We start from the raw sequence: 13,460 nt of genomic DNA, 5'->3' as shown, positions 1-13,460 counted from the left end.
TCTGGAGTTTTGAAAACGTACTAGCGCCTTCGACAACGCTACTACTGGCAAGGGATGTACAACTACGTTCAAAACTTCGTTCGCGCCCGCCTCGATTGTCAGCGCCAGAAATCATCACCCCAGCTTTCGCTAGCTGGTTTGCAGCCTCTACCCTGGCCTGCACGGCAGTTCGGGTGCGTTGGAATCGATTTGTATGGGCCACTTCCCTTGACGTCGGCTCGTAACCCTTCGGCCATTACGGCAGTAGTTCACCTCACGCGATATGCCGAAACTGCCGCCTTCCAAGCAGCTACAGCGCACGATGTTGTCTCACTCCTGTTTCACCTAATAATCCTGTGGCATGGTCCAGTCCAGGAATTGCTCATTAATCGCGGACGTGTGTTCCGGTCTGAAGTAGTTGAAGCCATTCTCAAAGATTTCCACGTGGTTCATCGTGCTACTACAGCGTACCAACCTCAAACCAATGGCCTTACAGAACGCTTCAATCATACGCTCGGTGACATGCTTTCAATGTAAGTCGCCTCCAACCACACGAACTGGCACGACATTCTGCCCATCGTAACATGCGTATACAATACCGCTACACGGAGCAGCACTGTTTTTTCGCCCATTTTGTTACCGCACGGCGGCAGCGGTCGCACGCCATCGACACAATTTTTAACATACCAGCCGAATGCATCCGAAGGTTCGCATGCTTCTGCCATGGCAAGGCATGCTGAAGAATGCCGCGATCTCGCACGTGCCTTTACTTCCAACGACCAAGAGCGCCAGAAGAGCTCTTAAGACGACTCCACTTCCGTGATCACCTTGCTTCGTGGCGCGCTTGTGTGGCTCTGTGTCCCGTTCACAGCCCCTGGCCTCTCATTCAAAATACTTTCGAATTTTGAAGGCCCTTACCGCTTAGACGAACGCGCATCTCCCATGAACTATGTAATCGACGCAGTTGAACAATCTTCGGACCTGCGCTGTCGTGGACGAGACATTCTCCATGTCGACCGCCTCAACACTTACTAGGATCCGGTCATCATGACGACCTGTTGGGTCGCTGGGCGGCTCATTTATCACTCCCGGGGTAATTGTAGCGAAGATAGGCGCTGGTGGGGTCCGGCTCCAATGCGGCCAGATGCTCTTGCCCGGCAACGGCGCTCGTGCTTGGAAGCTATGTCCTCGTTGACTGTCGCTGCTGCACTGCTCCGAGTTCTAATAAACCCTTTTGCAAATGTAACATATTTTTCTGCTTTACTTCCTAGTTGTTCTAGTAAAATCCGCCGTTCAAGTACGTCAGGCTTTTTTACATCTGGCACCTGCACTCCAAGTATCGTTAATTATTTCCATAGACCTTTAATTCGCCTGCAATAATGCTCCAGTGGAGAATCGACACAAACGCACCAGCATGACAAGATACGTATACACCTGTATGAGCGTGACCAAGACAGCGAAACCGTATCCCACGCAGCGGATATCTTCTGGACGAAAACACTTTTGCCCATCAATGCTACGATCTGTCAACATTTTAACATGGGAGTGTCGGTTCGGTGAAGTGCCGCCGTTACTCGGAGAAAAATGGCGGCTCTTTTGGATGGCGCACTCGTTTCCTGAATGACACAGTATTTTGCTGCAGGTGGATACGGCGAAGTTATTGGCGCCATCGGCGAAGGCCAACCTGTTGTCTGTTGTCAAGGGGATAAGCGTTAGTGCTTTCTAAACTGTGGTCACGCTGGCCTTTACTGTGGTCACGCTGGCCCACATAGGATTATGTGGGCCAGCGTGAAATAGGATTATTAGAAAAAAGGAAACCCATAGGATTATCGTGTACACTGCTGCGCATCATTATTATATTATTTGTTCCTGCCTTGTATTCGCTAACTGACTTGTATTCATTTTACCTGTATTCACTAATTTTTACTGTAATTATGTTCTATCCCCTGTACCCACCCCTCATGTAATGTCCCTCACGGGACCCTTGAGGTATAATAAATAAAAAATCAAAATAAATATTACAGCTGCTGTAGCACGTACTTGGATTTCTAATCTCTGTAATGTTGGTCAACCCTCCAAGCGTAAAAAATGTCTTAGATGAGGCTTTTTTAGTACAGAGCTTTTCGGACCCTGCACTACGGTGATGAAATTTGACTAAGACGAAAGTGCGCTGCTGCTTACAACTTGCAAGGTTTTTTTTTATTTCTTTCCTTTTTTTCTTTTTTTAGGATAAAGTGTCATTCGAGTTGTATTTAGGTTGAAAATAGAAATGTTTCGTTGCTATCATTCAATTACCAGTGAGCTCAAGTTCAGGCTATATTAGTTAGTGGCGTTACACTTCACTTTTACTTTTGACTATAAATATTTGGTCACTTGACACATACGTGCAAAGAAAAATGGTGTGCTTCACTAATCATATCTTGACCAGTCATCTGTGTCATCATCACTATCGCCTGTTTATCAAGACGAAATCATTTCTGCAAGATATACGAAAGAAATTAGTATCTGATGCAAATAAAACTTAGCAGAAGCACTTAAAATACAATTTCAGGCAATAAGTTACTATAACCAAGGAAAAGAACTCTCCCTGCGCTTGTGTTTGGTTATGTGACGGTACCCCGGTTCGTTGACACTGTTCACTGTCAATGAACGCCACGTGTGATTCTTGCAGTAATTTCAGAGCGAATTGAGTTAAACATATGTCCTTGTTTATCGAATACAAGCATGCCTTTTACAATAGTGTGACAGACGATGTTCTCATTCCCACCGCAATCCAAAGACGTGCTCGGAGCGGTAGACAGTCCCTTTAATATGCGAAGCAAGATTCTTTCGGCAACCGGTCGTCGCCACGCCCTCACCTCTCTCGTTCGCTTTCCATCGACCCAGTTGCACGCGAACATCACAATACGGTAGCGACTCGGATACCGAGAATCCTTGTAGGGGGTGTAGCTCAGATGGTAGAGCGCTCGCTTAGCATGCGAGAGGTACTGAGATCGATACCCAGCACCTCCACGACTTTCTTTTTTTTTCGGCAGTAATAATAGCGCTCCAAGCCGTTGTGAGTCTTTCTGCATTCCTGTTTTTTTTTCCTTGACAATGCCGCAATACTAATTTGTGAGAAAGTCGATGTAGCAAATCAGTTTTGCGCAGCTAGGGTAAACTGCAATATGGCGCTTTTGTATGCATTTCACAAGAAAAGGTACCCTTGGGTTAAAGTAACGTTCACATAAGCGCGCATTTTGTGAATAGTTCGCTGTGTTTAGGGTGCTTTATGCATTATGAAAATTTACCCGGACAATTTTTTTCAGGAATTCGGTCAGATATTCTAAAAACACATCACAGTGTTCAACGAATCCACCGTCCCGGACGCATTCTCTGCCAGAGTATTTAGTTCGGCGACTTCGTTATACGCTTCCAATATAATATCTTTAGAAGGGACCTCCCTTTTAAAGATGACCGGTTTTATCATGCCCAAATTGCCCAAATTCTCGACCATACCCTGCCCCCCACCCCCCACCCGCTACTTAGTGCAGCTAGTTTTGTCTAATTCTACGCAACAACGACGACAACCACAAGGACTTTAAGATGAGGATGAAAGTACAAGTGCGACATGCCGACGCAGCATCACTGGCTCTTTAGAAGGAGAAGAAACACCTATTTTGGCACATTCTTTAAGAAAAGGTTGTACGATGGCAGCTAGGACTTCCAAACACTTATTCCACGTGCCACACGACGCAGCCCATAGGAGCTGTTTTGTTGCCGAGTGTGGTACAGTGAGCCAGTGCTCAAGCGATATGAAATCGGTGGGTGGATGGGTGTGGTCTTGCACGTGCTATTTACTGCAATTTTAAAAATTTACATTGCCATCCTTGCTTGACAGATGTAAACAGAGAGACGTTGGCCTCCCTACACAAAGCAGCAGACAAATGTGGGAATATTTTGAAACTGTTCTCTATTGTTAGGATTTTATGTTGTCCTATTACCATTAAATGATTTTTGTGAGCTTTATGCATTGTGTTTATTGTTATTTGCGTAACGCTCGGATTTGTGTTCGCGTTAAACATTTTACGTTCGCTTGTACTAATATTTTCCTGAATGTGTGTATTCACTGAATAATATTATGCTGTGCTTGTAATGAGTGTCCATTTTTATTACATAATTATTTTTATTCTCTTTATTATTGTATTGTGCTAGTATACATTTATTCACATCCGGTCTGTAAATTCGCTGTCATGTACCCGGGCCCTCAACCAGTTTCAAGTTGTTGGCAACCGCGTTTCGCCTGAGGGATCCCTAATTGCTGTTGTAAATAAATAAATAAATAAATAAATAAATAAATAAATAAATAAATAAATAAATAAATAGACTTTGTGGTGACGCTTTGCATGTGTGCGGACAGAGCCACCAGACTGCGATTACTCTGCGGCTGTAGGGGGGGGGGGGGGGGTCGTAGTTGTAGTGAGTCGAACAGAGAATAATGTTATCCGCAAATGCAGCCCGCCTGATGGAGTGAAAATGAAAGCTGCCCCGCACCAGTTCTCTAAGAGAATCATTCCTTTTCTGTTTTGGCTCGAAAAATTGATCACCCTTTCTCAGGAGGGCAGGCGACGTTAGCATTTCTTGCTACTCAGTTGATATGCATCGAAAAGAAAAAAAAAACCATCCGTCGAGCCGGATTTGAACCAGCGACCTATGGATGCCTGTCTTGGAGGTGCCTCTACAGTCCACCGCTCTACCAACTGAGCTATCGACGGAACGGCAGCAGCGTGCCTTAAAGAGCAAGCGCTTCCTGACAGTGATATGACCCAGTTAACTGAAGGAAGACGTGACTAAGGATCGGTGCGAAATTGGCTCACCGGTGTCACCGAATCTTTTACCTGCGCAGATTGGCTTGAACGTAGGCTGGCACTTTAGGGGACGCTAAGAAATTCCGACCAGATTTTAAGGAGAAAAAAAAAAGCGCATTAGTTACGCTGTATTCATACTATAGCCAAATACGTAGAGCCACTTTAGCGGAGAGCCGAGATTCTCTAAACAAGAAACACGCACTGCAGCCGACGTTGCAGTGGTTTTACCGTCCATCGGTAGCCTAGCTCTATTCGTTATTTTCATTCGTCGCGTTCGATAATCACTCGGGGGGTTTCTAAAATCGTGGAACCTGCCTATACGACTATTTTTTCGCAAGACCTCATAGAATACTCTGTAGGAAGAGGCTTCAACCATTTTTCTCGACAGATTTTCCACTATTTGGGTTCGCCGGTTCAGTTCACCTTTCACCGAACCCGAAGAATGTACAGACCTACAAAAAACAAGGGTGCGTGATAACACCACTGACACCCGGTACCATATTCTGGCTCTTTTCGACACGCGTGGCGTGGTTAGATTATTCTACGGTCAGCCTGCCATATGGTACCGGTGCTGTGTTTAAATACCTTGTAAATTTTATGCGGAGAAGCCTGCAGCAGCGTTTGGATTTGCCACCGCGTTGAACATTACCCCAATTTGTTGTGAAGAATCCAAAGCCGTGAAGCCTACAAAACTTCAGCGACAGCTTTGCAGCAATCAGAGGTCGGCGTAAAGTTACCAATAGATCTCCTTTGGCATCTTTCCGCAGCGACATTTCGGGGTAACTATCGAATCTTGCCGACTGTAAACATTTGGGCACTTATGCCCTCACGCCCTTCGCATTCTCCAAAGCTTGAAAAGTATCTCTCCGCATTCTCTCATTTGGTTTCCTGCTCACTTGGGGTCGACTGAGGGCTCTCCCTCTAACCCTAACGAGAGCGCGCACGAGGCCGCGCGAGGACTCACTGACCGCGCCGCCTCCGCAGTCCCCCTACCCCGCGGGGAACCATTTCTCACGTATAATGAGATCACCAAGCATTACTATCTGTCAAGACGGGTATTCCCCCTCCCGCACCCTGCCTTATGCAGGGCGCGGGCGGTGACCCTTCGACTTTTACAAGCTCGGGCGTATCCTAACCTTGCGGTTCTTCACGCTATATACCCTGAAAGGCATCCCAGTGCGGACTGCCCTGCCTGTGGAATAACGGCAACATTTAACCATGTGTTGTGGGAGTGTGAAGCCATCGGCTCCGCCTTCAGCGAGGATAGGTGGGCTGCGCTTTTGGGCAGCTCCGAACTCAACGACCAAACCCTGGCCGTCCAGAGTGCCCGCGATCGGGCCGTCAAGCTCGGCTTGGCGGTCCCTACGTGGGACTAGCCGTGTGGCGCGGGGTGTCCCCTGCGTCTTCTCTGGACTTTAATAAAGTTATTTCACTCACTCACACACTCACTTATGCGGTGACTCAGCTAACAGGTAAGTGCCAGGCGCACTAGCGAGCAGAGAAAAAAGCGTTTGAGGACGCAAGTTGAAAGACGTGCTTAAAGGTAGTTACATGAGAAAAGAAAGTGAAAGTTGAGAAAAACGACGGAAGACAGCGTAAGCGAGTGCGGGACACAATGTGATGTTGGCTCTGAGCAAGTTATTGAAATGAAGAAATCGCGACGCACGAGCTAAGAAATACCGATTGTAGGTTGTTATTGGGGCCGTAACTATAGTTAAATCTAATAAAGTGGGGGAAGAGATATGTCACGATAATCTTGTTGAATGAAAATGCAGTAACCTTTGCAATTTATTTGTGAACTCATCGAATCATCGTATGCAGTAATCTTCGATCAAGCTCATCGCAAACGAAGTGCCACAGTAAGCACCGCGCCCAGGAGGAAATGCGCAGAAGGATGTTGGTAGAAACACCAAAGAAAACGGCCACGGTCTCAATGCGTTTGAAAGACAAATAAATGCCGCTTTCTTGTCACCACATTGGAAGGTGAATAAAATTTACTATGTGCCAAATGTAGACTTTCTGATAGCGCATGTACGGCATGCAGAGTCAACGGCAACCTAATAAAGATCGTGTTCATGAATCTTGATGGTCAAGAAAGTAATACTTATTTTATTGCTTCGGCTATTACAAAACGATTCCGCATTTCGCAATGCGCACTGTGATTTAGAGACCATAGTGTCACCTAACAAGGGGTGCATTGGTAACAGACAAATAATCTGCGGACCTTTTTTGAAATTTCTGGAGACTGTGTAGTTCTATAATCATTTTATATTGCCTGCGTTTTAGACTGATATGGTGGGGTAAATTATACCGTAGGCAACCGTCTTTCCACTATGAATCTGCAACGTTATTCCAGAGAGCAGCAAACTGTACTTGGAAGCTTGGAATGTGGCCGGGTTTAAGCTGGGGCATTGGTGGGCGGAGGGGATGACAGATTCGCAATCAGGTACTGAGATATCCAGCACAAATGCAGAGATTTTTGGGAATTAAATCCTTTATGTACACAACTTCCGCAAATATTTTCAGGCAAAATCGATGCTGAACTATGTAGTTTTATGTCCTAAACCTACTATTTCAACAATACAGAGGGCGTACGGGGATATTACCTGATTAATATTGCCACCTGGAGATTTTTGTGTAAAGAGGAGGCTCGGTGCACCTCTGCGTTCCTGATGCGCCTGAATGGTATCGCCGCATGTGGGAATTGGAGCCGTGTCTTTAGGCTCAGCAGCAGAATGCTATAGCGAGTGAGCCGATGCGGCGGAAGCTTTATACAGCTTTCTCAGAATTCACACACACCGGCGCAGCAAGCATCTCGGAGGCCACGCTCAGGCTTCGCAGCGGCGGCACTAGATGGCGCCGAGTGTTCTTTGGAAAGCGCGAAAGGTGAGTCCCACTGCAGTACACGCGTCACGCTTAACTCGTTTCGACGTTGGCAATACGTTGTGTCGATATATTGATTCAATGCTAACGCATTTCCGTCGACAGTCATCATGAGGTGGGTTCTGCGGCAATTTCTCGTCATTGTAGAGCAGCACATTCCCCGTGGTGCAAGTCGCCATCAAAGTTATTTCGAACAGCGGTGCCTACACCCAGTCGCGCAACTACAGCGACCCATGGCATTGTGAAAGAGGTTCGTTGAAAAGCGGCCCGTATGTCTGCAATGGCCCAATCACAGTGACCCACGTTGGTCCGATGGTTGGTTTCGAAGTCTCTTCCCCCAGCACAGCAGCCCGATACGCTTCCCATTCAACCACTGACTACCCGGTGACCCCGGGAGGCTAAAGAAACGGTTAGATACAAACATGCCATTTAAAAACGCAGTAAACACATGCCAGATACAAACATAATTGACATTAGGAGAAAGAAATGGAGCTGAGCAGGCCATGTAATGCGTGGTGTAGATAATGGGTGGACCATTGGAGTTAGAGCATGGTTGCCAAGAGAAGGGAAGCGCAGTCTAAGACGGCAGAAAAGTAGGTGGGGTGATAAGTTATGAAATTTGCAGGTGCATGTTGGAATCAGCTAGCGCAATACAGGGGTAATTGGACATTCGCAGGTACAGGCCTTCGTCCTGCAGTGGACATAAAAATAGGCTGAAGATGATGACGAGAAACATGCCTAGATATATGGATATCCTGCAGAATGTGCGTGAAGTATCATAATAATGCGAACGCACTAAAAACAAAAAAAAAAGAACTGTATGTGAAATAGAAATAATCCGTCGACGCGGATTCGAACCAGCGACCTATGGGTGGTCCGGGTCGGCGCGAACCTCTACAGGCCACCTGTCTACCAACTGAGCTATCGACGGAACGAATAGTGCCGCTCTTGAAGAACATCCAGTGGCCGCATTCGGTGTTACGCAGTTAACTCAATGAAGTTTGGCTGTGTGTCAGCGCGAAACTGGTTCAGTTCACATGCGGGATGTCCACTAAGATTTTCCGCCTGTATCATTCTTCGGCGGCAACAAAGGTGCTGTTGCAACCGGGTTGCGAAGCGCGTTCTTCGTCGAAGTGTTTTACAGCGATAGCTGTATATGTCTATATAGGGTTCCTTTTATTACAGCGAAGCTGTTAAGAGCTAGTACCTAGTTCCACAAGGATCGTGTCCGCGTGTTGAAGAAAAAAACTATCGTCATGAGCATTTTGGCTGCCTGTGCGTGGCGGATTCCGCCATTGCAGGGGCGTGGCCAGGGGGGGGCTTATGGGGCCTTCAGCCCCCCCTCCCCCGTCCCCCCGAATTTTTTCGTGCCGGCATGTACCGCCGACCAAAACTATCACCGACGCCGGAATCATTCTGGATTCTGTCTACATGTCTTTTTGACGCTCAAAAAGACATTTCTGCACGAACATTGCGAACTCGGGCTGGATTTCGCGGCAACACCCTTGCACCTGGAGTCCACGTAACGCAAAGAGCCCCATCCGAGCCCAAACTTTCAAGGATTTTGCAGATAGTGAGCGGGCGCGTTGCGGCATCTCGCACGGCCGCGGAATCTACGGAGCGCGTGGATTTCAATTACGAAACTTTATGGGTATAAAGTTCTCATAAACTTTTGGCGCGAAAGGTGCACTGACATTTCCAAAGGCGTGCTTTAACAAGGTTTTCAATTCTGGAACTTTATGTCCTTGAGGCTCTTATAAACTTCGGCCAACATGCGTGCACTGGAGCCCTCGTGTCCAAGCCGTTCCAGAAATGACAGCACGCGCTCACAATCTTTCACACACACGAAAATACTAAATATCACCGTGACTGTGAGCTAGCAGCTGATAATTTTCTCCAAACATTTTCAAGAAGCGTGCCCAATATGATCGATCAGCTGGACCAGTGCAGGCAAAGTAAAATATGAGAAAACAGAAGAAAGTAAATGGCCTATTATTCAGGGAATTCTTTTTGCGGACGACAAGTCTGACTCTCCGTGGCCACAGGAACAGTGGCCCTATGGATTTAAGCATAGCCCCCATTGAAAATACAAGTATTTCAGAGCACACTTCTTCGCATGTGAGTTGATTGTGGAGATAAATATCTGAAGAACCTTTGGAAAGTTGCCCCAGTAATGCCTCGTATTTAAGCCCAGATGCACAAAACCAAACTATAGAAATTTGTGGTGACATTATCAAAGAAAGCCTAGTTGCAAAAGCAGGCTGCTTCTCCATACTTCCTGACGAAACGATGGACATCGCTGGAATCGAACAGTCTACTGTTTGTGCAAGGTACCTAAACAAGGATTCCAACGACATCGAGGGAGGTTTTAGGTTTCAGCACCGGAATAGACGCCCTCTCTCATTGTGACTGCAGGTTATATGTAAATGTGTACAAACTGCTGCAGATTCTAGTCATCCTTCCAGTGACCACTGTCAGCACAGAGAATATTTTTGAACAAGAGTTTGCTAGAAAAAAGTTGTCGCAGTTTCACTGAAAGGCGAAGCATCAGTGCGATAGCAAATTTGTAGAGAGCTATACGGACTAATGATACTAGCTTTATCAGCTGTAAAACTTGGACAGCAGCAGCACGGCAACACGCAGAACTGTTGTCGACGCCGTCGGCGTTTTGCCCGCGTTCGCACAAAATGCTTGCGGCGTTGGTGACTGTTGCCGGAGCCTCTGATATAAATAGGCACTTGGTGCCGCAGCTAAACGTCGCCTCCCTTCCCTCTCCCTGCCTCCCACGGCCTTTCGTGCGTCAGAAGAAAGCGCGTTTGCTCTACAATATGGTGATTGTAAAGGAGGAAAGAGACGCCTACTTCTGCAGCCCTTACGGGAGCACGGCACAGAACGCGTGTTTGTTCTCCACCGTGCGTTCACTCCCCGTGAGAGAGAAGAAAATGACTTTATTGACATTAATCCGGCGTGTAGGGGTGGATCAGGCCACGTAGGGCTCCATCAACCCCCTATCTCACTAGACCTCAGCGCGGACCGGTCCGGCGCTAGCTACTAGGAGTTGCCTCCGTTCGCTTTTGCCGGGCCAGGGCCGCGTCGAGCCGCTGGATGGTGGAGTTGCGCTGATGGTCAGGCGAAATGATGTAGTGTTCATGTCCGGTGGCAGAGAGTCCCGCACGGTTCCCCCGCACAGCGTCACACCCCCACAGCACGTGGGCTAAGGTTGCCAGTTCTCGCGCGCACACACTGCAGTAGCACTTTCAAACAGTCCGGGACACACGTGCGGGCTAGGGCCGGCGTGAGTACTGTTCCAGTCTGTAGCTGTCGTAAGAGGACCCCCTCACGTCGCCCTAGTCTCGGGTGAGGCCCAGGCAACGCTCGGCGGCCCTTCGGTACCAAGCGAGGGTTCCTCCGTAGTCCAGTAGCGGGTCCGGGTCCAGGAAGTCAGCTCGTCCGCTTCCGAGGGGCGGGGGGGCGCCGCACGGTACGCGAGCTCACGCGCGACGACGTCCGCCTCCTCGTTGCGGTTGGCCGCTCCTCCTGGGATGACTCCGACGTGAGCCGGGAACCATCGTAGATGGGTTTGTGGTTGACTTGGTCCTCGGCAACAGGCTCGCCGCCGGCGTCCCGACGCTCCCGCGGCCAAAGTTGGCGATGGCCGTGCGGGAGTCGCTCAGGATCGTGGTCGCCTCCGGTATGCCGCTCAGCGCCAGGGCGATGGCGGCTTCTCCGCTTGCTCCGCAGACGTCTCTCGGACGCTGCAGGCGTTGAGTACTTTCCCGTCCGTGGCCCGGACAACCGCTGCCACGTACGTTTTCGGCTTGCGTTGGTGTTTGGCTGCGTCCACGTACACCGCCTTTGCGTCGTCGGCGTATGTTTCTGCCAGCGCTCTCGCCCTGGCCACCCTTCGCTCCTTGTTGCGGTCCGGGTGCACGTTGCGCGGGAGCGACAGGACCACCAGGCGCCTTGTTACTTGCTGCTCACTCCTCCCGCTTGGGCTTCCTCCCAATAGGATTCGGCCCTTGGCGGGCGCAGGCCGACCCTCTGTAGGATCGCTCTTCCGGCTTTGGTTGTTGCGAGGCGAGTCAGCTGCGTCGTGCGCTGGGCCTCGCTCACCTCCTCCAGGGTATTATGGACTCCTAGTCGAGCCAGGGCATCGTTGCTCGTACTGGCGAGGAGGCCAGCGCCGTCTTGTGGGCCTTCCATTTTGCAAAAGCGCGCGTCCCTCGCGCGCTTTCACTCGCACAAACAGCGTTCCGTGGCGCGCGGCGACGATTCATCTCCATTGACGTCATACAGAACCTCACGGCGACGGTGACGACGACGGCGACGCTGACGGCAGAATATGCTTTGGAGTGTCCATTCAATTGCTATCGCAATAAAACTACTTGCGCTCTACAATGTCTGTGGAACGCATCGTTAGGCTGGCGCTCTATACACTACAGAGACGTCGGCATCAACGGTACGAAGTCATTGACCGCTTCGCTAAACTTCCCAGCCGAGTGAAGTTTATCGTTTAGATAGCGAAGCAGCAAAAATAAATGCATGTAAAATATATGTTCCTTCACGTTCCTATTAAGCTCGTAATTATGAAAACGCATGACTGTTCGTTAGCTTTTAAAATCGCAGACATTTTAGCCGTTTATTTTAGCAGTTAGCATCTGATCAAAATTATCATGCGAATACGAAAATTACGACGACATCAATAACCAATTTGGCCGACCTTGCTCATTGAAAGCCGGGCCCACGCGGCGTTTGCCAAAAACACACTCGGATATTGGGTAGTTCAACTTGCCGCATCATCTGTGGCTTTCGTTTGCCCTTTCTTTCTTTTTTAGCAACCTGCTCTTATTCTTTTTTTGAAACGAAGCAATACCCTCCTTTAATTTTAGGTGCAGAATAATTGATAATTGTGCCGCTGTGCAGGCAGTTAAATTACAACTTTTCGTACTGATTTCTGTATTATTACTCTATTATTCTACCCACATGGTGTTGTCGCGACCGCTGCATGGCCGAGTACATATCACGATTTCGGCGATCATAGTTTTGTTCTTGCCTAGATCATTTGTCTTTCTGTGCGCAAAGTTTACTATCTGTGACTGCGCAAGATGTTTATTTGTCTTGTTTGACGCATTATATACAGTGACATTGCTTAAATACGTAGATTTATTGGACACCTAGACGTATATTTAAATATCTTGTTGCGAGGTTTCGTGTATACAAGCAGTGAACTTTGTTCCAGCGACAATTTTTTTTCTTTAGCGAGTTTTATCTTCGCATTTGTATATTACATTCTATCTTCGCATTTCTATTGTATATTTTTCAGAACTCCTATTTTTATTTGTACTCACTGTTGCGAGTATATGCTGGTGTAATTACAATGCACGACCGGTACAGCTGCTCCTGCGCAATCTATTGCAACGAGGTACGCGTCATTGAGGTTTGTTCTGGCCGTTGCATATGCGCAAAAATGCATACAAGGTTCTTGAATGACAAGAGCATCAAATATTTGTCCTCAACTTATTCCTTTCATGGCTTTTACGTTTTTCATATCAGCTGCTGCACTGCGCTTGAATGGTTTCGAAACTGAGAGATACATAGTTCGAAAGTTCGTGTGTAGTTTCTTTTATTAGAAATATACAAAATAAAAAAACGCGAAGCATGATACCAGTAGGTTCTAGCACAATTTTGGGATGGACATACGATTATGCCTTGTATGAAAATGACTAATTACTTGACAAGCGTACGCGTGCA

General features: G+C 47.9%; 2 non-coding genes across 2 annotated transcripts; one reads left to right on the top strand and one right to left on the bottom strand.

The window, feature by feature from the left end:
* Positions 1-2,918: 2,918 nt before the first annotated feature.
* Positions 2,919-2,991, top strand: Trnaa-agc (transfer RNA alanine (anticodon AGC)). The gene has a single exon. It is a non-coding gene; the product is annotated as a tRNA-Ala (tRNA).
* Positions 2,992-4,641: 1,650 nt separating this feature from the next.
* Trnay-gua (transfer RNA tyrosine (anticodon GUA)) lies at positions 4,642-4,733 on the bottom strand. The gene is given in 2 exon segments: positions 4,642-4,677; positions 4,697-4,733. It is a non-coding gene; the product is annotated as a tRNA-Tyr (tRNA).
* Positions 4,734-13,460: the final 8,727 nt, after the last annotated feature.

Source organism: Dermacentor silvarum, chromosome 8 (genome assembly GCF_013339745.2).
Source record: "Dermacentor silvarum isolate Dsil-2018 chromosome 8, BIME_Dsil_1.4, whole genome shotgun sequence".
NCBI classification, from domain to species: Eukaryota; Metazoa; Arthropoda; class Arachnida; order Ixodida; family Ixodidae; genus Dermacentor; species Dermacentor silvarum.
The sequence above is the reverse complement of the archived record's forward strand: the minus strand, read 5'-3'. Positions and strand labels throughout refer to the sequence as shown.